General features: G+C 45.0%; 1 long non-coding RNA gene across 1 annotated transcript in view; it reads left to right on the forward strand.

Annotated features, from left to right (window-relative positions):
* Nucleotides 1-389: 389 nt before the first annotated feature.
* The window catches only part of LOC120404349, a 31,698-nt gene continuing 9,416 nt past the window's right edge, over nt 390-22,671 (forward strand). Inside the window, exon 1 of the long non-coding RNA XR_005597946.1 lies at nt 390-1,085. This is a non-coding gene — a long non-coding RNA (uncharacterized LOC120404349). The remainder of the gene's footprint in view (nt 1,086-22,671) is intronic.

Here is a 22,671-nt window from a genome sequence, read left to right on the forward strand (position 1 = left end):
CACAATGTTCTGAATGGGTTAGGCTCTTCAGCCTGTCCTGAGCAGGAGGTCAGACTAGATTATCATACTGGTCCCTTCTGGCTTTAAAATCTATGAATTTATTAAACCAGATTTTTAGCTGGGGGCTCCTATCTCTAGTTAATTCATCTTTTTTTTATCCAGCTTGTCTGTCACAGCTTCTGAAAGTAGTGTGTGTGTTTGACTTACATTCTTTTAACAATCAGATTATTCACCTGGGTCTCACATCTTTGCATCCTGAGCCTCTTGCTGTTACTGGGTTTAAAGACTATGGGAGGGTGTGATGCCTTGTAAACCCACCCCCCACTGGCACTGAAAGGGTAAAGGGGAACAGAAGTGCTCCATTGGGACACCTGGAGGCAGCTACTTGGTGTGTCAGACTCAATTAAAGATGAGACCCAGGTGTGGAGGAGCTGGGTGGATAATACCAAGGAAGGGGTTCAGTGCAGGAAGAAGTGGAGGACTACGTGTCTGCTGCCCTGTAATGTGGGAAGGGAACTGTTACAATAGGCCAGGAGATGCCCTAAGAAGCCATGGCAGCTCCTTCAGTGAGCACTGATAAAAGAGCAGGAACCAGACCTCCAGGGAGAAAACCCTGGAAGGTGTTGCCTGCTATCAGAGTACGGAAGAACTTTGCAAAGCCTAGAAAGGAGCTGGGGCAAAGGACCTAGAGGCCAGGCATGGTAGGAAGGAGTCTAGGTAAGCCACAAGGACTCTGAGCTAGTCTTGGCTGCTTGCTATGGGGTCCTTGGACTGGATGAGGTGTAAACAGAGGACCTGGGTTCCCCTCCCCACCACTGGAGAAAGTGGCACCAAACCCCTGACAGAAGAGGGTAAGGACTTGCTCTGAGGCAAGAGGATGTAAGGACTGCTTGGCCCAGAATCGGGGGCTGAAGACCTGAGAGAAGGTCATCGGACTACTGAGTGGTGAGACTGCTGTTACCCTGGCAGGGCTGGGAGTGACTGGCAGCTGGCTGGAGGGCTGAGTCACAAGAAGATGCGGACCACTGCTGGACCCAGTGGGGGGCCACAAGAGGAGAGCCTGCTATGCTGTACCCAGCTGCCTGGTAAGTCACCCCTTTCCGGTGCAGTTTTCAAAAGCTCCTAAAGCCCAGATTCTCCAAGGTATTTAGGTGCTTAGCTCCCATTGAAACTAAAGGCTATTAGGCACCTAAACATCTATGAGAGCCTAAGTGACTTAAGAGAACATACTCCATTGACATGCAATAGGACTTGTGCTCCAAACTCATAGTCCCCTCTGAAAAGTCCGCCTTCCACGACAGAGCATTTCTGATGGAGAGACCTCCTCAGCTGTGGCATTCAAGCCTCGTAGACACCCAGAGGTTGTTGCTTTTCTTTCTTGACAAAAGGAAAGGGGTTTAACTGAACCCACTCTTATTGCAGAGATGTGTCCAACCTGCAAAAGCCTGGATCCGGACCCAAACTTTACAGTGTGCTGAATTCTGGGATTTGGTTCCAGCTGATCACTCTAACGTTGGGCCAGATCCTCAGCTGGTGTAAAGCAGTGTAGCTCTGTTGACTTCAATGACTACACCCAATGAAGATCTCGCCTTTGGCTTTTAAATGAGATCTGTAAAGAATTACCTAGAGCAGGGGTTCTCAAACTGGGGGTCAGGACCCTGCAGGGGGTTGTGAGGCTATTATACGGGGGGTCGCGAGCTGTCAACCTCCATCCCAAATCTCGCTTTGCCTCCAGCATTTATAGTGGTGTTAAATTAAAAATACTTTTTTATATATTTATAATGGGAGGTGGCACTCAGAGGCTTGCTATGTGTAAGGGGTCACCAGTACAAAAGTTTGAGAGCCACTGACCTAGAGGATGTTGTGCCAGGTGCTTTAAAAAAGATAGAAAGGAATTGCCTGACTAATCTTTACAAACTCTCCAATTCTGCAGTGGTGTTGGAAATTCTTTTTAGGGCTGTGTTGCCTCCTTGATTGCTTGATCAGATAAGTGTGACTGGTTACAGCTGTTGGAGGTTAAATGGGGCTCATTAAATCATTGGGGATTTAGATGGGGATTTGGGACATAAGTATGTGCTGATCTTCCATGTTTATGGAAGTTTGAGTCTTTATTTGACCATGATGAATATTCAGAGGCCAACATTTATTTGTGGCTGATATTCACCCATGTGCAGAAGGGACAGCACCAAGGTTATGAAGCACCAAGGACCAGATTTCCAAAGGCTCAACACCCACAGTCAGTGCTAGGTTTTCAGAATGGCTCCACTCCAATTTAGGCACTTAAATAAGCACCAGACTTTCAGAAGTGCTCAGCACCCAACAGCTCCTGTTGGGACACTAATTGACCAGATTTTCAGACGTGCTCAGATTCCAGCATGCACCCATTGTGGGGCACTCTCTCGAAGATCTTGCCACTTATTTAAGTGCTTAAAGAGAGTGGAGTGCTCTCGAAAATCTGTCCCGGACGGCTTAAGTGGGACTCAAATGATGCTTAGGCCTCTCTGTATAGAGGCAAACATCACCCCAATGAACTTCAAGGTTCTCAGCTTCTCATCCTTCAGACATAAATAAACTGAGTCAGTCCAGGGGATGTAATTATCTGTTTCCAGGGGACTAGGTATTTCAAATTTGATGCTTATACCATGGATTGTAACCATGCTGTTCTGCCTCCTCCTGCAACCATCACATATTTTTACAGCAAAGTTGGTCATGAGAGACAGTGAGTCAACAGGGTACATGTTTTAGACATTTTATTGAACTTTGCATATGAAATAATTTAATATTTGTAAGTTCTAATGCAAAACATTAAAAAAATAAATTCAACATTAGGTAAAAAAATCACACAACCAAAAAAATCACTTGTGTTTACTGGTAACTTAACACAAGGCCCCATACTACAATGGCATTTACATTTTAGAACATTGTATGTAACAGCTTGGTTTAGTTTGGTATCAAAGGAACAACTTTAACATGACTTACTGTCAAAATTGGAATTAAAAACAACAACAACCTGAAACAAAAGACCAGGTTTTGAATCACATTGTTTCTATAAGGTTCTCGTGGCACCTATTCATGAATGGTCAACTTGTTTTTAAGAGACGCATGTTTGGTTTTATCTACCTTAACTACAGAATTTCAAAAGGCAGTGCTTCAAGACAAGCTTGAAAGTTCTGCTGAAATGCATCCAGATGTGTTCTGATACAGATAGAAATAGATGTTGCAGTACTACTCAGTGTGTGTATTTCACAGAGCTGTTAGGTCTAGCTAGGGAAAGCAAAGACAAAAATATATCCAGTCGTCTTTAGTCATAGGAGAACACAATGGAAATGTCATGTATGATGAAGGGACGAGAGAACTTAACTATTTCAGTGGTAGAAGATGGTGGCTTAGTATTTGCTGGCTGGGTTTCAGTCTCAGACATGCAACGTCTTATTGCAAAGATCTCCAAGTGGAATTTTCAAAAGCACGTGAGTTAGGTACCTTGTGTCCATTGAAAAGAGTTGAACACTTAGGCCCAGATCCTCAAAGGTATTTAGGTGTCAACGAGAGTTAAACCCCTAAATATCTTTTGGGGATCTGGGCTCTAACTAATTCACTCAGATGCTTTTCTGAAAAATCTCACCCTCAACAATTAAGGCCAGATTCTGCCACCTTCCTCTCACTGAGTAGCACCTTACTGAGCGCATAGTCCCCACTATTACAGTGGACCACACAAGGAGTAAGGTACTATTGCACAATGCCAGAGTGGCCCACTCAATTTGAACCTAGCTCTCTGGAATGAGTAGTAAATCAGATTGTTATTGTGAAGCATGTTGGATGTTGTGAACACCATTTTGCAGCCCATTCTCTATGGATACAGTGGACTTGAGTTGTCATTGATAACTGGCCACCTAAAACAAGGTGGCCTTAAAGCAAGAGTCCAAACAAGCTGTCCTAGAAACTATGGGTGAGAGTCTGCGCTGTGGGTCTAAGAGGTGCAGCACACAGCTTGCAGTCTGAGGGAGGCTGCTTTTAACCACCTTTATGCCCCGCTGGACCTGGGCTGCCTTGTGGCTGCAACGTAATTTGTACAGTCCCAGATGTCTGGGTTTGCAAGGGGTTCCTCACAAGGTAGCTTTATGGTTGCCTTCCCCAATTCCTGCACTGGAGGAATTTCCTTCCCCCACCTCCCAGTCAGAACAGAGGCATGTCCAGCCTTTCATCTAGCAGGAATGGGCTGGAGTGGGGGTGTGAGACTCTCCCCCTTTAGATGGATCGTTCAAAGTGGTTGCTTTTTGGAGGCTCGGCCATGGGGACTGTTACCATTTTGTTGTGCTTTTGCTTTAGCCTGAAAGCTTCATATACCAGTAAAATACTCCCTGCTGTGTCCACCAGGCTGTAGAACTAATAATTGCCTTTAATGCAGCTCTAACCCAGGTAGGGAATAGCCTAAGGTGTTCTCTAAGTGTTGGGGTGACATCAGTAATAGTGGGAAGAATGGGCGACTGAGCTAGCAGTTCTTATGCTGGATTGCAAAGGACACGGATGTGCTTCTATCAGAGGACTCAGTGTGGGCTAGGGGTTAGACTGGGAGTTAGGAGCCCAGGGTTCTGACCTTGCTCTTATGCTAAGTCTTCAAGCCTGGGCAAATCAGTTAGGCCATAATTTTTCAAACATGGGCACCTAAATGAAAATGGCCTTCCCCTCCCCACCCCCCGAGCCTGCCTCTCCCATTTCGCACCAATCTCTTTGTGGAAAATGGGAGAATCAGGTGCCTGGCAGTCCTGAAAATCAGGTCACTTTCATTTCAGTATCTAAATATGCTCGTAGACGCCTAAGGGCCTGTATATGGAGGGGGGAGAGAGGCTTGGAATAGGTATTGTGCACTAGCTCTCCATGTGGATTTTCTTATTCTGCCCTAAAAGTGCCTTTGTAGGGCTTAGCTTAATCCATGCTCTTAAAATAAATCTATGCTGCAATGAGGGGGAGGGAGGATCATTTGCAGCTCATGTAGATGTATCCTCACTTGGTTTTAATCTAGCTAGCCCATGACAAGCAGCAATGGGGACACAGCAGCGTGGGCTTCAGTACAGGCTAGAAATGCAAATATATACCCAAGCGGGCCAGACAGGTACATGCAGCCCTGACACTGATGCCATCCCCTCTCTACTTGTAGCAAACTAGCTGGATTGAAGCCTGCTTGGGTATGTCCACATGAGCTGCAAATGACACCCTGGTTGCAGAGCAGATGTAGCCTTAGTGCAGAATAAGAGTGTGCACATGGGGACAGCGATGGCAGTTTCCTGGGGAAACACTAGTTTAGGACCGGACACTGTACCTGCTGGCTTAAACTGGGGAAAATAACATGATTATTATTAGAATAGACTAATGCAAATTACTGAAACATTCAGCAACTTGATGAGTTTTCTGTACATGTAATATTTAGATAATATTGAAAACTGAAATGAGTCATGACACATATAACTTCCTTGAGAAAATTCCAAACCAAAATGAATGCAGACATTCCAATGTTCAGTACTAGAATACATCTATGAATATGAGACCTACTGCAGTTTTACTTTATTAGGGTTGTACAGATCAAATCTCCAAACCTACTAGCTTACGGAACCAGTTTTAGTTGCACATTCAAATTAAGTGGAATGTGGTGTGCATTAATGAAACTGTTTTTAAAATTGAAAATACCTTGAACTGGGACTGATTTTTGCTTGGGGCAGTAAACCCCATGAGGTTGCCTGGTAAAAACCCACCTCTGGTAAATACCATGTCATCCCTGCATGGGGAGCTAGTGCAGCATAGTGCACTTTAAATTCATACTCTAGCTTAGTTTGCAATAGCCTCCTTATGTACCTGATCCCCAACTTTAGGAACATAAGCTTGAAAATGTTACTGTAAGCAGGTATCGCATAAACATAATCTGCCAAAGCGGATAAAATGGTTTTGGGTTGATTATTTTTTTAAAGTCACACAACTGTGTTTCTCTAAGGGGGGAGGGGGGAGAAATAACCATGACAAATTGTACATTACCATCTTCACCTGTATCAAAGGCTGGCAGGTCAGAACATCAGATTTAAAGAGTAATTCACCTAGGACCACTGCTCTAATCTTCTAAGCTATATGGATCTCTTTCTGGATAAATATACTACTGCAATGAAGACAGCAGAAGTAGAAGATTCAGAATGTGTTGGCTTCAAAAACTTTTTGGGATGTGGGGGGGGGAGTTTGACTTCCTGTGAAGTTTCTCAATTTTCGAAGAAAGATATTGATTTCAATATAAAATCTAGACTGTAAAAACTGACGCTTTTATACACTGAACATTTTTTCTCCAAGGATGTTAACATCAAGCTCATTAAGTTTTAATTAACATTTGTACACTGCCTCTCAATGCTTTGCATGTTGCCTATTAGAGAGGAAAGGATCACACCTCATACCAACCAATGTAGGGTTGCCAGATAAGCCCCTTCATACATGTTTTCTCAAGGGAGCACTTACTACAACCTGTGTAGGATGATTGACAAAACATACTAAGAATAAAGCAAGACATTTCTAAGAACACTATGAACAAGACCCTCAACTGCTGCAAATCAACATAGCTCAAGCGACTTAATAGCCATATAAGGATTTGGCCCCATAGCTTTGAGTCTGACAGAAAGGGCAGCGAGAGTCTTCCTGTACTCAGACGAGCAGCCTTATTGAAGTCCATAGCTCAGGGCTGGAGGATTGAACCCTATGTTTATTAATAGTCTAGACCACTATGGGCTGTGATACTTTGGTTTAACATTGGTTGTTGGGTTTAGTGTGTGGGTGCTGGCAGGTGTAGGTGGCCTGTGATGTAGAGGAAGTCAAACTAGATAATCTGATGGTCCCTTCTGGCCTTAAACTCCATGAAGACAACAGTTATGTTGGGCTCAAAGGAGAGGCTCAAAGCCTGCGTCAGATTGTGAGAATGAAGATGCTCTATTTTCCTGCTCTTTTGCAGATATCAGCCATAATTAAATCGCCTTTAGAAGGCATGACTGGGTGCACTTTTACTTTGCCTTCACTTGCAAAATGCAATACAGCCTTTGTCTTCCAAATCATGTATTCTCTCAAAACGCACACTATATATTCAGCATTATCCACGTAGTACATTGCACTGAAGAGTTAAGAGTATCAAGTCGTCTTGATGAGTTAGAAAAGCACACCAACTAGCTTGTAATACAACCCAACGAAACATCATAGAACACACCTTGAAAACATTTACCGAATGTTAGTTTCACTGTTAACTCTATGTACAGTAATGAAAATAGTATGAAATTTGGCAAGTTTTTATCAGCTGTTGATGTCTGTCACCAGGTGAATTTGCTACTTGACAGAGACCATCACGGCATTACACACGTGGGATTGCAATTTATTCTTGGAATGGAACGTTTTTAATGGAACGTTCTCTCTCAACAAACCCAAACACAACAGGCAAAGCGAGTTTCGTTTTGAATCACCTCGCTAGTCAAAATATGCACTTCAAACTATGCCAGAGAGACACTTCCACAAAATGGTCTGCTACTGCAAATGTATGAGGTATAGTGTTACACATACACGCCAGATAAAAATTACTCCATAACACCACTGAAAAATAAAAACGAGTACAGGTCCATTAAAAATGGATTTCCTCTCTGTATTTTAAGGACTACTTTCCAATGTTCCAAAAGAAACCCTTTTAAGACTCATTTAACCCCTTTGGGACTGGTAGCCACAGTGCTTCCCAAGGCTGGTGATGAGATGCACTCTAGGAAATTAATTTTTCCTGCTGCCAGTGTGTGGCTCCAGTCTGTCCCCTTACTCCTGTAAGTAATCTTACTGAAGTCAGTAGGATTATTGGTGTGAGCAAGGGCTACCCACATGACTTGAGTGGTGCTGGATCAGACTCTAGACTGGTACTCAGCTTGTTTTGCAATCCAATCGATTCCTGAATGTTCACGGGGGTGGAAAAGTGCTTTCTGAGCTAGTTACAAGTGCCTCTAGGCTCACTTCAAACCTGCTGAAGCCTTTGATCATCTCATTTGGAGACTCAAGAGTCCAACCCCACAAGCATATTAAGCAGCAGGAAACACTGTAAACGAACATTTTAGCACATCTACTTAATATTTGAGAGCAAGACTGTAAATTACACCAAATCAAGAGTCTCAGCTACATCAGAAGCAGATCCACCGAAGAGAGTGGAATTGCTCTAGTTTATGCCGGTGGAAATGAGATCAGAATCTGGCCCCCCATGCCTCAGATCCTTTGATTTAAATGTTGGCCGGGTGCAGAGTAAGACAATCTCTGTGTTGGACACAAATCCTTTTAGTCAAATTGTGGCAGGTGCTTTGAAGTATTTCCTCTTACTGTTGCCTTTTGGCAGCCTAAGGGAGTTAGGCATCTAGCGCTCATTGAATTTCAATGGGGTTTGGGTGCCTAGCTCACTTAGGCCCCTTTGAAAAATTTCCAGCTGTAATCCTTCGACTACTGATTTTCTTTCAATGACGTGTTAGCCACCAAGTGACTTAGACCTTTCTGAGAATCCCGCCCACTGTGCACAGAAGCTACATCCTTTCAGTCTCAATCATCCTACACGCAAGAAGCAGAGACTCCTGTGATTCTTCACAGCAAGTGAGACACTCAGAGGGGGTGTTCCCTACCAGGCTCAGGCCACATAACTCGGCTTTGTTTTCAAGGACTCATTGACAGGTCAGGAAGCTGATGCACAAATAGCTCTGATAGGAGGGAGCTGGCCTTGAGAGAAGGCCAGTGGGAATCTACAGATCTGAAGAAAAAATATACAGAGCAAATTAGAGAGATGGGCTTAGTTTAAGATTCATAGATTCTAGGACTGGAAGGGACCTTGAGAGGTCATCGAGTCCAGTCCCCTGCCCTTAAGGGCCAGAGCCTCACCTGGTGTAAATCAGCCCAGCTCCAGTGAAGTTAAATTTGCTGAGGATCTGGCCCAATGTCTTTTTATTTATTTTTTAAATGTACTTATCTGTGTTACTTTGCCAGGCCGCAATCCGTAAAGCAGAGTTTCCGGGATTGGGCACCTCCGGGGATTGGTAATGGAAAACAGAACCTTTCACCTCTAGGCCGTGCTGGTCTGTGGACAAGCAGGACTTCAGTCTCTAGAGGGAGATTTTTTTTTCCCCCCCAAAAGCCGCTAAGAGATTTGGGAGCACGTGTTATGCTGAAAGTCAATGGGACTTGTGCTCCTAAATCACTCGGTGCTTTTGAAACTCCCTCCGTGAGCTCTTTTCACACACATTTAAAAGGTGCTAAGGGCTCTAACTCCTATTAAAATTAATAGCAATCAAGTGGGTTCAGGACTGAGCTCTTAATTGACCCCCAAAATGTCTTTCATAAACTGAAAAGGGTTCAGTTTGGCACCCTCCATTTATACAACACACCCCTTTTCTTGCGACTCTGGGTGAAAATGCAGGATTCAGCCTGACTCTGTTCTCATGCAGGTGTGACTCAGGAGCGGTTCCATTAAACCCAGTGGAGTAGCCCTGGGGTAAAGGTTGTGTGAGTGAGAGGAGGCCTGGGCCTGGTGTGTTTGCCTGACTCGCATGGACCAGCGTGGTGACCTCATTCCTGGACACTCCAACACACTCATTCTCTTCTCCTTACACAACCCGAGGGCCTGGGGAGTCTACTCCCTTCTGCTTTGTGGAGCAACTTGTACAATGGCAATGGGGGTTCTAACATCCTGCCATTCTGACTTTGAACTGGTGCCAGCAACTCCACAAGCTGCAGGGCCCATCGTTTTCTAAAAGCTTCCTCCTTCCCTTTCCATCTTACTATGTCCCGGCTTTATACCCAAGAAACGGTCCCCTCCTGTTCAGCCACCTCTTCCCTTCCATTGCTACCACCAGGCCTCTAGCTCAATCCAAAGTCCTGACCTCTCAACCCCAGGGCTCTATCTTAATCTACAAAACAGGAGGATTTCACTTGGAGAAGCCCATTCAGCCACCAATGATCAAGGGTTCTGCTCATTCTCTGAGCCTTCTCTGTCCTTCACGTCCCTGATGGGCCATGTGTGCTGAACAAACTCTCTGCCAGGTTCCCCCTTACACAGACTCCCAACTCCAGTTACCACTGTTTTCAGGAACCAGAAGACCTGCCTTAATGAATGATGGTCACAGTATATGGGCATTCAGCCTCGTGGCCTCTGGTCTGCTGACACTAGCAGAAATGTTTCTTTAGTTTGTGGGAGGGAAGAGAAGAATTCAAGAAAAGGATTTGGGGGGGGATTGTTTTTAAAGGCATGAACAATTTTCAGATAAGTTTTGAGGCCTAAACAAGGTTAGCAGTGTCCCTTCAAGGAAGTCATTCCCTGCTCCCAACTGCTAATTTTATAAATTGAGCACCAGTTGTGCTTTGGGGGATCTTACAACAGCCAGGCCTCACAATCAGACCAGGGTGGCAGTTGTGAACTACAAACAGACCCCTGTCGATCCAGCCCAAACCCAAGGTTTTGAAGAAGTTAACTTTAGTTTGATTCCGATTCGTAGCTCTAGTGCAAAGTGAAACACAGGTCAATCGGTTGACTTCGTAGCCCAATTTTTTTTTTTGATTTCTAGAGCCAGGGGGAGGGGGAGAATGATGTTTATTTTTAAAAAATGTTTTTCTTGACTTAGAGTCCCATTCAGAAGCATTTCTCTAGCCCAGGGATGTTCTACATGGCCTGATTGCCTGGTATCCTGATTTGAAATGCAAGTGAACATAGAGTATGTGTAAGCTTCCGCTCCAAGCACACTTTACCGTTAGTTACAAAGCTGGGAAAGATGGATGTTCTAGCCAACTGTACAACAGACCATGGTCTTTACTCTGTTTCCTGTATTGTATATACATTGAAAATGCTCTTGGAATACTGACCCAAAAGAGAATAACGGCCCCAACAGAGAGTCTCCACTCCTCGTGTTTTCACTGCCTCTGCTCATGCTATTTCTTCTTCACGTGTTGGTGGCTCTGCTGTTGCTTCTGCATCCTGCACAGCAGACAGAATCAACTCCGTCTCAGCCAGTCCAATCGGGGTTGACAAGCAGCCTCTGTGAAAACAGCTGCCGTGATGTGGTTAAAAATAAACAATGCGGTTTTTGGGTTTTTTTTAAAGTAATACCATGCAGAGCCTCATCCGAAGCCCATCGGCTTCAACAGGCTTTGGCTCAGGCCCTATCTGTATTTGCTTTTGTACAAGACTCTAAACCCATTGCAGTCATAACCCTTCTACTGCGAAATACTTGTCAGTGTTTGGTACAGCTTTGAGCGGATGTAGGCAGGGTGTCAGATGGAGCGATGCAGGGGTATGAATGTCCAAAAGCAAAATGTGGGCAGGAGAGAGCCTTTTAGAGCAACGCGTTGGGGCTTGTCTGCCTCTTCACAGTTTGGCTTTGCTTAAGTCCTATCATTGAAAGTACAGAGAGCTGCTATTTTGCTGTACTGTCCCAGGAAAAACATAGGCACAGCAGATAAGCTAGCGCGCCTCACAACCACGCATCTGATCTCCCTGGTGGCTACGCTTCTGGACGAGAAGAATCATTTTGCTTAGAATGCAACTGGGCGCTATATAAATGAGTGGGGGAGAAGGGGAAAGCCTATTGCTAGTTTTCCCATCAAGCAGTGATTACAATTGTACCTCGCTGATCTGCACACCTTAAGATTCATACCCCAACGTGGCATCTTCCCACACTTCTGAGCAAAGATTTCAGAGCAGAGGATGCTGTACTGAAGTCCCATGTGCCTGAGCAGGGTTTGGACAAGCGTCTTAGCCGTGGTGTGCCGCTGCTGACACAAGAGCCAGTGCTGGTGTAACCAGTGTAGGGGATACTCTGGTAGCACAGAGACAGTCAACAGCACCTAAGCCACCCCGCTTCCTGCTGCCAGTGGTGTGGGAGGTGTTCTCAGGACTTCCCTGCATTCCTCAATCCCTAGCTGCTACTTTGCCCAAACATTTACACAGTGGTTTTGCAGCCAGAGTGAGTCAGCTTATCCAGGCCAGCCAGTGATGTTTGTTTGCTGTGTAGATGCACCCTAAGTCCTTTGCAGCCAGCATAACTTCTACCACGGGACCCGACTAGCGTACAGGTAGCCTGGGATGGGGCAGGAGTGTAAAGGTGAGCTTTACACTATCTTTTCACACCCATTCCCCGATTGATGCTGTAGGCTCATCGGCCATACGCTAAGATCTGGGCCTTATTTAATACACTAGTGTTACTAGCAAAAACAACCAAGTGTCATAATGATAAGTAAACAAACAACGGATTCTTTGTGATGCACTCTCCTTCCCTCTGCAATTGCTCACCTACTTGCTGACAACATGGTCATTGGCAGTGTGTCTCCTAGACATCACCCCAAACGCGAGAGGAGCCGCTTTCTCAGCGGCTTTGCTGCTTCTCTCTTTAACCCCGGTGCATTGGATGTCAGTGGGAAAATAACAAATAGATGTAAAATAAAACAGCAGTTGTTAAATGAATAACGGACTCCTTTTTTATTATAGTATTATAAACCAATACTATAATATGCACTCCTGATAAAGTTCAACATACTGTAGAAAAGGGAGCATTGACGTCTGTGAAATGAGGAGTGAGTTATGGTGATGCTAGAGTCACTATTAGTCACACATAGTCCCACAGCTATCTGCCTGGACACTTCAGTTTTCTTTTAAACTGAATTGCTTTTTAAAGCCAGGCACAACTTGTTAGCTGACACCTCAACACCTTCCTCTTCGGCGTCAGTGGATGATGTTACCCTTTTCTCCTAGTGTAATTAGGGCTAGAGTAAACTGGAAATCCTTTGGTGCAGAACATACCTAGTTATAACCAACATTTCACAGAAAAATAGCACACTGACTCATTCATTTCTCATGGCTGGACACAGCCTGTGATAAAGTCATTTGAAATAAAACAGCAAGAGCAGTTGAATTGTTACAAACAAAACATCTGGATTGTTTATTAGCTGCTCTGTTTAACATTTCCGTTCTGGTTGTTTAATCTTTCATGAGTATGTGGGGGTTTTTTTGTTGATTTTTTTTTTTTTAAGGCTGAAATAAGGTCCAAATGATTTTCCACCTCCTGCTTTTTCCTGGCTTTGTTCGGTCTCGTTATTATATTGCACGTGGTTTGAAGATAATCTTCGGGCTGAAAAGATGTTCCCTTCTACATAATGCACTTGTTAGAAAACACAGAGAACACGTAGAACTCTTTATGCCACTAGAAGTTAAAGTACTGCATACATAAGAGGGTAGGCCATCCATCCGTTCAGTCCATGATATACAGAATATAACTAGTCACTGCATTCTCAATGTGTCTGATTCTTTTAAGAAATATTTTACTGGCCAGCTACAGTTTTTGTAGCTCTTACTTTGAGACGACTTCTGTTATCTGTTGGGCAGGGGAAATAACAGCTTTGAAAGAAAAACAAGGTGTTTGGATTTTTTTTTTTAAGGCAAAGTGGAACACATCTTGCGCACGGATCCCCTTTAAGAACCTCTGAAATCTTCGTGCCCTAAAAATGAAAAGTACAAAATAGCTAATTAAAGCAGTTTAATGGTCTAAATGCAGCACAGTCTAAATAACAAAGTTCGCTATTCTAAAGACAGGAAAAGATCCAAAAATATGCTCAAATTATTGACTATTATCTCCCATTAACGTTGAGTCTCAAATCCTACCCAGGGTAATTAGCATGACATTGCTTTCTCTCATCAGGTTTATCTCAATCAAGCTGGTTTTGTTAAGGCCTGATATCATCTGAATTATGTTTAGCAACTGATTGGTCTTGTAAATCTGGCTCAAAATTAGTGTGAACTGATGATGGCAAATGTATGTGAATGATTACAGAGAGGTGAGGCCAGGTTCCGATCTCATTTGTACCCAGTGGAAACGCAGAGTAACGCCAGAGCAGGCAGTCTTGATTTGCACCACTGAACTTAGAACAGAATTTGACCCTAAGTATTTGCCACATTTGAAAGGGTAAAGACATGGGTAGATTTGCCAGTGTAGTAAAAGGGGGGAAAATCCAATCCTCTCTAATGACTGAAAATATTGCATATTGTCACTACCCCAGAGAAACTTTACCTGATCCATTTAGATAAGATCTAAATATTTCAGACATTTAACTAGGACAAAGCAAATATAAAGAGACATTTTATAGAGGGGAAGTCCTACTGTTTCTTTGAGATACAAACCAGAGAGAGTTTTGGAAATCTATCACTCTACAAAATTAATGGTCCTGCTTTTTTTTTATTATTATTATTATTTTATGTTTAAATGCAACCAAAACTCCTGCTGAGACTATGTAGCTAGGGTAACATTTTCAAATCCACCTGAGTGACTTAGACTTGTCTACAGCAGGGAGCTATTGCACTTTAAATGCATACCTTTGGGCCTTGTCTACACTGCCACTTTCCAGTGCTGAAACTTTCTCGCTCAGAGGGGTGAAAAAACACACCCCAGAGCGATGCAAGTTTCAGTGCTGGAAAGTGGCAACGTAGATAGTGTACCAGCACTGGCAGCTACTCCCCTCATGGGGTCAGGGTTTTTTACAGCGCTGGGAAAGCTCTCTCCCAGCGCTGCTGCCGCGACTACACAGCCACGTTAAAGCATTGCCTCTGGTAGTGAAGACACACTTAGATTATATTTCAAAAACTATTGCGGAATAGAGCTTGTGTGGACAATCTTACTCCACGCTAAAGAGCTTCTTTGTACAGCTGAGCTTTAATGGATGAATCTACTTACAAAATGGATTTATCTAAACTGCACAAAGGTTCTCATGTGGAATAAACGTGTCCACACAGAAACTATTCTGCAATATCTATTTCCCCATGTAGACAAGCCCTAAGTACTACTGACTTTCACTACTATTTAGGCTCTTAAATCACATAGGTGCTTGTGAAAATGTTTCTGTAGAGTATAAATTGCTCTGGTCTTCCATGTGCTCTTCCAATCCACTGTAGTCATGTGGAGCCAGATTTTCAGATGCTCAACACACACAATCAGGGTCAGATATTTAAAAGAGCTCAGCTCCCACGCAGACGTCTAACCATACAATTTTCAAAAGAGATTGGCACCCAATGTGCCCCAACATGCGATTCTTTTAAAAACCTGCCTTATTAAATATGTCCATATTTGGATCTTATGATGACTAGGATATACAATGGCTACAGGATTGCAATCTAAATGGATAAAGTAGGAGGTGCTAATCCATAGGCCCCTTTAGCACACAATGCTGCAAACTGACTGACTGCAAGTACACCCTGCACCTACCAGAGAGTCCTACTGACTTTACCGGTTCTCTGCTCACCTGCCCAGAGTCTCAGTAGGTTCCCTGGTGCAGATCATGTTCCAGAATCAAGGCCATGCACCAGATTTTTAAAGATATTTAGGCACCCAAGTTGCAATCCACAAAGGGACTTAAATGTTGCAACACTGAGTGTCACGGCGCTTAACTTCTAGGCACCTAGAAAAACATAGGAACTCCACTGTGACCCACAAAGCCGAGTTAGATGCCAAGGTTCCCTATACAATGAGTAGGGAGAAGCAGGTACCTAAAAATGCAATTCACAAAACCCAGCCTGCCAGGCTCATCTCCCCCTTCCTTCCAGAGGTGGAGAGAGGATTTGAACAGGGGTCTCCCACCTCTGAGTGCTATAACCACTGAACTATGGGATATTTAGATGGAGGGCTCCCGCAAGCTCTGCTGTTGAAGCTGTTCCATTGTCGGTAAATAAAGAGTGATTGAACCAGAGAGAGTAGGAAAGATGCTGTAGTCCAGTGGTTAGGGCCCCCCAGGAGCAGGAGAGAGTAGGTCAAGTCCCCCTGCTCCGAGCAGGCAGGTAGAACAGTAGAGCTATACTGAGTATGCAGAGAAGCCCGTGCTGAATGGAGAAAGAGCTGCCAGTGGCTGCAGCCTGGCCCCCAACTTGCAGTCCTGCACCTCGGCTGGCTCACCAAATTAAGTCCCTCCTGAAAACTGACCCTCTTTCTCCAGTCCCAATTATCATACAACAACAGACATATTTTATTCTTTCCAACACAGGGCACAAATGTTCATGAGCCATATCACTGCTTTTCCTCTAAATAATTATACATTTTAAATTTGCTTCTAATTAATATTCCAAAAAAACTACTTCATACAGATAAATCAATGATTCAAAGGCTTTTGGGGTGGGAGGGGAGCTGAATTACATTTGGCAAATATGCAGTCAGTGTATCAAAGGCAATTTTGCCTTTTTCCCCCAAACTTTTTAGTTTACTAAGAGGGATTTTTCATGTGAATTATAATGGGTTTTCACCACTCATAGGACTCTACAGTGGCTACCCAGAGAAGTAAAATGCATTTTCCTGTACTACTCAAACATCCTGTTACCACTAGGTTTGCTTATTGCAATCCTAAGTATCCCCAAATGGCCATTATCTAATATACTTATGACAACTATATGGCTGTCAGTTTCAAACATTCTTAAATTCATTTGCAGCTCACATTTCCAGATTCATCTCCGGGAGAAACCTTGCATTCGTCATTAAAAGAATACTAAGCTCGAGTTGCCTCTCAGACCTGTTTCGCACCAGTCTAACTTCAGTGACTTCAACTGAATCGCTCTCGATTTAAACTGGAGTAGCTGAGAGTTAAGCATCAGGACTCAGGGCTGCCCAGAGGGGGGGGCAAGTGGGGCAATTTGCCCCAGGCCCCGGGCTCCGCAGGGGCCCCCACGAGAGTTTTTTGGGGCCCCTGGAGCGGGGTCCTTCACTCACTTCAGGGGCCCCGGAGCTTCTTCCACTCCGGGTCTTGGGCGGCAATTCGGTGGCGGGGGGTCCTTCCGAGGGTAATTTGGCGGCGGGGGGGCCCCGCCGTGGGTCTTCGGGGCACTTCGGCAGCGGGTCCCAGAGCGGAAGGACTCTCCCCCCCGCCGCCGAATTACCGCCGAAGTGAGGGCCCCCCTGAATCCTCTGGGAGGCCCTGCCAGGACTATCTGAGCATGGACCATTCCCCTCATTGGGAAGGGAGGGTCAACCACCTCTGTGGAGCCTGTCACAGTTCTGGGGCAATTGCACCTTTGACCCCCTCCGTGGTCAGCTCCAGGAATGTCCATTCAGGTCTGAGGCCTCTAGCCTTCATTTCTCTATGGGCAGGGACCCACACCCCTTCTCCTATTCCCCAGGGGGTCAGGCTCCCAAGGCTGTGTCGCAGGGAGCCAGTCCTGCCCCAGAGAGGTAACGGCTCGAGGCCTTAGACCTGAACGGGCATTCCTAGAACAGACCCCGGCAGCGGGAAGGTCAAAGGTGCAGTTCCTCTGAAATTGTGACCTATGGGGGGGATTTTGCATTAATCACCCACTAGTGACTCCAAATTCTGCAGGAAACGCACCTCCCCACAGTGAACCAGGAACACATAAATACCTGTCATCTGTATTGATACAAAGCAGTGCGAATGGGCCTGTCTCAAGATAATGATTTTTGAGGTGTTCCATACTTTAAACATAAAATACAATATGACCTCCCACCCCATCCCCCCAAAAAATAGATACGTCATGTAGTTGCAATATCTGTCACAACACCATTCACACTTTCCTCTGGCAGTGCTGAAGGAGAGGATGGAAACAGGCCAGCCTAGGGGGATTCCTGCAGAGCATAAAAGTGCGCAATTTAAAAACAAGTATGCAGCACCCAGCAATTTGGAAGTGTGTGTGTGTGTGTAAGAATCTCAGCCGAATTTCAGCCCTTTTCTGTGCTCGGCAAATAATTCACTCTCAGGTGGAAGCCGACTGTGCTAAATTTCAGCTCCGAAGAAATGTTTGTTCTGAAGTTATAAAGAGACTAATTAAAAAGGCAGATGAACAAGACACAGAACTAGGTATAATGAGTCTCCATAAACCAAACAGGAAGCATCTGTTCTCTGTAGAGCTGAGGACAAAACCTGAGCCCTGCATGAAGCTACCATAAGTACATTTTGCTGAGTGGGCACCACAGGGCAACATCAAAACCAGAGCCCTTTCTTGAAGCAAGGGACTAAGGGGAGGGAGTTTGTCCCCAACTCTGCCCCCTCTCCCCTGCAAGCTGGGGGCTGTTCAAAACTGAAATAGGAGAGGTGAAAAAAGAGAACCCCTTGTGGTCCTGGGGTAACGATTCCAACCATCCCTCCTGGGGTCTGCAGAAAGAGAACCCCGTGGCCTTTGGTATCAAAAGCTGCTTGCCGAGGCATGGTCACTATGTGCATCCAGTGCCAGGAGCGGCTCCCAGCCTAACATAACCAGGTGCAGGTTCTGCTCGTAGCCGGGTTTAAATCGTGACTGACCAGGCTCAGTAAAGTCTGGGGTTTTCAGAAACTGCCATTACACGGGTTCTCGGGGCAAACTTTTTGGTGGCCTCAGAGTGCAGCCACCAGCTCTTGCTGGTGGCCGCTCTCTCACGTTTTCCTTAAAAACTTAATTAGCTTTATGAAAAACAAATAAATATGCACAGATGCACGTCCAAATCATTGTAATTCACTTACTGCTAGCTAGTAAGTCTGTTGTGAAAAGCGATATTAACAAACATACAAGTATCACTTTTCACAGCAGATTTACTCAGCCCTGGCAAGCCTGGGGACAAATGAAGCCCTGGGGGAGGGCCAGAGGAGATGGAGGTGGGGGCTGGGGGAGGCAACAAGGGCTGGAGCCTGAAGCCCTGTGACCAGAGCCCAAAGTCCCGTGGCTGGAGGATGGGGAGGATGGAGCCTGAAGCTATGTGGCCGGCCCCTCGGGCCTGCTGCCACGCAGCCAGCACCCAGGGCTGGAGCCCGAAGCTCCCCAGTGAGAGCCTGCTGCCCTGCCATAGCTGGAGCCCAAAGCCTGAGCCCCACCACCCCTGGAAAGGTGGGGAACTCACTGGCTGCCTGCTCCTACAGCCTTATGCCCCAGGTGACTCCAGAGGGGGGCAGGGCCCAACCCCTGCTGGGGGACCGAGCAACCAACACCAAGGCAGTGCATCCAGGAGCAACAGGGAGGGGGACGGGAAGGAGGAACCACTTTGCCCTTCCCACCCCATCTCCCTACTTCTGCAAGGACCGGGCAACCCAGCTGAGCGAATGAGCAATGACCCAACCTGCAGCTAGGCAGGAGTAAGGCATGGGCGAGGAAGGATCATTGACTTATTTACTGTCTGTTTTTGGTGCCTTCAGATAACGCTGCCTTTCTCGGGATTACTCAGATTTAGAACTACGGATGAGCACAATACTGGTTGGAAAGTTTAGTCCTATTGAAAGCAGAGCGAGAAGATAAAATCCAATGCCTAATTCAGGTCAATCTGAAATGAGATTTGATTTCCTGTACAGGACAGGAGCCAAATTCATCCCATTGACTTCATTTAGACTCATTCAATTAAAAATGAAAAGGGTGAGGGAGGAGATGATTATGAAAGCCAGAGGGGATTTTTTTTTTTTTAAAGCAGAATGCTTAGCAATCTGTGACTCGAGGCCTTATTAAAAAAAACCTAAAGTTCAAAGACTATGCGTTGGCATACACGACACATACTTAAAAAGCATTTCCTTCCATAGCGTGTTGTGCTATGCACGCAACGCCAAACTAGCTTCCTTTCGCACCTTTCAGTACAGATTATATTTCAAAGTGAATTGAGCGTGGTCGAGAGATGCCAGCTTGACAGCCCCGGAGATGTGTACGCTAGTTTCAAGTTAGGGATGGACAAAGTTGTTTTGTCTCATTGCAAACCTGCTCCAGCACTGTGGGTTTGGGAACTTAACTTGAGCTCAAATGCTAGGTTTGAGCTCTGTTTTGGAGGGAGAGTGATAAAATAAGTGCGGGAAGGGGGGGGGAATTAGGATGAAAAATAGATATAGACACTTGAGAAATGGAGCAAAGGCTGGAGGAGGAAAAGCAAACACAAAGAGACACAGGAGGAAATGAGCAGAGAAAACAAGAGAGAAAAATTCTAATAAAAACAGATACGTTGGGCTAGATCCTCAGCTGGCGTAAACTGGTATAACTCCGCTGGATGTCAAGGGAGCTACTCCAAAGAACAGCAGTGAGGATGTGGTCAAGTGAGCTAAAATCTGCCCTGTTACATCCCCGTCAACTTGAATGGAACTGCACGAATAATCTGGCCCAATTTAACCCCAGTGCCGTTAACAAGTCAAAGCAATTGCCGCAGCCTGGCTTTACTCGGTGTGCAGGGAGTTTGGGGGCAGTCTTCTGTACCTAATACAAAGCACAGGCTCCCTTTCAGCTTGGAAAATATTTTTGAATGAATTTCCCTTGTGATGAAAAACAAACATAAGAACAGCCCTACTGGATCAGACCAAGGGTCCATCTAGCCCAGTATCCTGTCCCCCGACAGTGGCCAGTGCCAGGTGCCCCAGAGGGAATGAACAGAACAGAGAATCATCAAGTGATCCATCCACTGTCGCTCATTCCCGGCTTCTGGCAAACTAAACATAAGTTTAAATTACAGGGGAGGAAAAAAGGTTCATGAACCTTAAATCAGCTTTGCAAATACCCTCAAAGAATAGGCAAGTTTAATAAAAGCTCCAGCTTCCATGTGGTTCACCAACCCATAGGTTTAAAATAAATAATAATAATACTGTGCTCAGGGTCTAACTGATGGCCATATGTGGGGCAGGAAAGGAATGTCCCCACAGGTCATATTGGCAGTGACACTGGGGGTATTTTTTCACCTTCCTTTACAGCATTGGGTGTGGGTCACTTGCCAAATTATCAGGGTATTTCCCACTTAACCAGTTCCCTGCCACTGCAGGGCCTCGGGCACTGGTGCACTTCAGTCCCTCATGTTCTCTGCCTGTGTCACATAAATAATTTAGCCTCCTGTGGGCTGCAATACTTGGTCTAACTAGGGTCATTGGGTTTCGTGTGCAGGTGCTGGGGCAGGCGGTCAGACCAGATGATCTGGTGGTCCCTTTTGGCCTTAAACTCTACAATTCGTATATTTTGCTTTTCATCTGTAGCTCTCAAAGCACCTTATGAAGATGGTCAGTATCATTATCCCCCTCTTGCATATAGGGAAACTGAGTTGGGATGTGACTTGCCCAAGGTCAGCAAGCAGGCCAGTGTCAGAGAAAATAGAATCGAAATGTCCTGAGTCCCAACCCAGTGCTCTATCCACAGGACCATACTATGGCAATAACCCTGGGCCCTGTTATGCTCCTGTTTGTTCTTCTGAATAGCAGCAAATACATTGCCTTGTTTAATTTCCATTCTCTAATTCTGCTGAATGGTACAGCCCCTGGGGGGTCCAGTCGCTAAATCTGCCTGAATCCTTTGCGGGCTCTTTGTTACAATCTTCTGGGTCCCGACTCTGAACCTGACTGTATGTGGATGCGCTGCTCCATGGAGCCCCACTCCCATACACAGTCAGCTGCAGAACGGCGCTTTCACATCCATCCATCAACGCTGATTGAATTTGTTCCCTTCTTCCTAAACGACAGAGTCAAAACTTCCGGTGTTCAATCTGTTGAGAGATTAGAACCGTGAGCTGGCTCACTAATGATCGATCCATTATATATTCATAATTATCAGCTTAAAAGGATCAGTCTGAAGCACACTGTTTTAGCTTGTGTTTCAGTCCTTTGAAAAATGGCATTTGGGGAAATCAGCAGAGGTTTCATTCAAACTCTATCTGGCCCAGAGAGCGATTTGCTAACTCTCCACTATGGGGTTTCTTGCACTTCCTCTGCAGCATTTGTTACTGGCCACTGTCAGAGATAACTTAGATAATGTTTTCACCCCTCACATGAGTGCCTGATCTGGTCTGACAACTCCTAACACTTGTGTAATCAAGCAGATGCACTTGTATTGTTTTGTATTCACAAAAAAATCCCAAATCTGTATAAAATCCTTAATACCAAATATTAACTTACGGACAAACCAGCTAAAACATCAGGTGCACTAAATGCAGAAACAACGAGGAGTCCTTGTAGCACCTTAGAGACTAAGGAATGTATTTGGGCATAAGCTTTCATGGGCTAAAATCCACTTCATCAGATGCATGGAGTGGAAAATACAGTAGAGAGGTATAAATACACAGCACATGAAAAGATGGGAGTTGCCTTACCAAGTGCAGGGTCAGTGTTAGCTTATGCGCAAATAACTTTGTTAGTCTCTAAGGTGCCACAAGGACCCCTCATTGTTTTTGCTAATACAGACTAACACGGCTACCACTCTGAAACCTAAATGTAGGACTACAGCATACTCCCATGTCGATCAATATAAACAGACACACACACGCATCTCTCTGCATACGCTGTCCATGTGCAGACTCACAGAAAAAACATTGAACAATGTCTGAATGGCAGTGCCTTCAGAAAAATGATCTATTTTTAAAAATCAACCATATATATCAAGCTTTGTGCATTTCAGTTTGTTTGGATTTTCATTTACAAATGGGGTCATCTCACCAGGATTACTCGGACTGTGACCTGGGATGAAAGCAGTAGTGGGTGAAAAACTTAGCCACACCGAACCAGACTGACAAGCTAAAAGCCCAAGCTTGCTTCATCTCAGCCTATATATATATATATAATTTTTATATGGAGATATACCTATCTCATAGAGCTAGAAGGGAACCCTGAAAAGTCATGGAGTCCAGCCCCCACCCTTCACTAGCAGGACCAAGTACTGATTTTGTCCCAGATCCCTAAGTGGACCCCTCAAGAATTGAACTG

The sequence above is a fragment of the Mauremys reevesii genome, linkage group 4 (genome assembly GCF_016161935.1).
Source record: "Mauremys reevesii isolate NIE-2019 linkage group 4, ASM1616193v1, whole genome shotgun sequence".
In the NCBI taxonomy this organism is placed as follows: domain Eukaryota; kingdom Metazoa; phylum Chordata; order Testudines; family Geoemydidae; genus Mauremys; species Mauremys reevesii.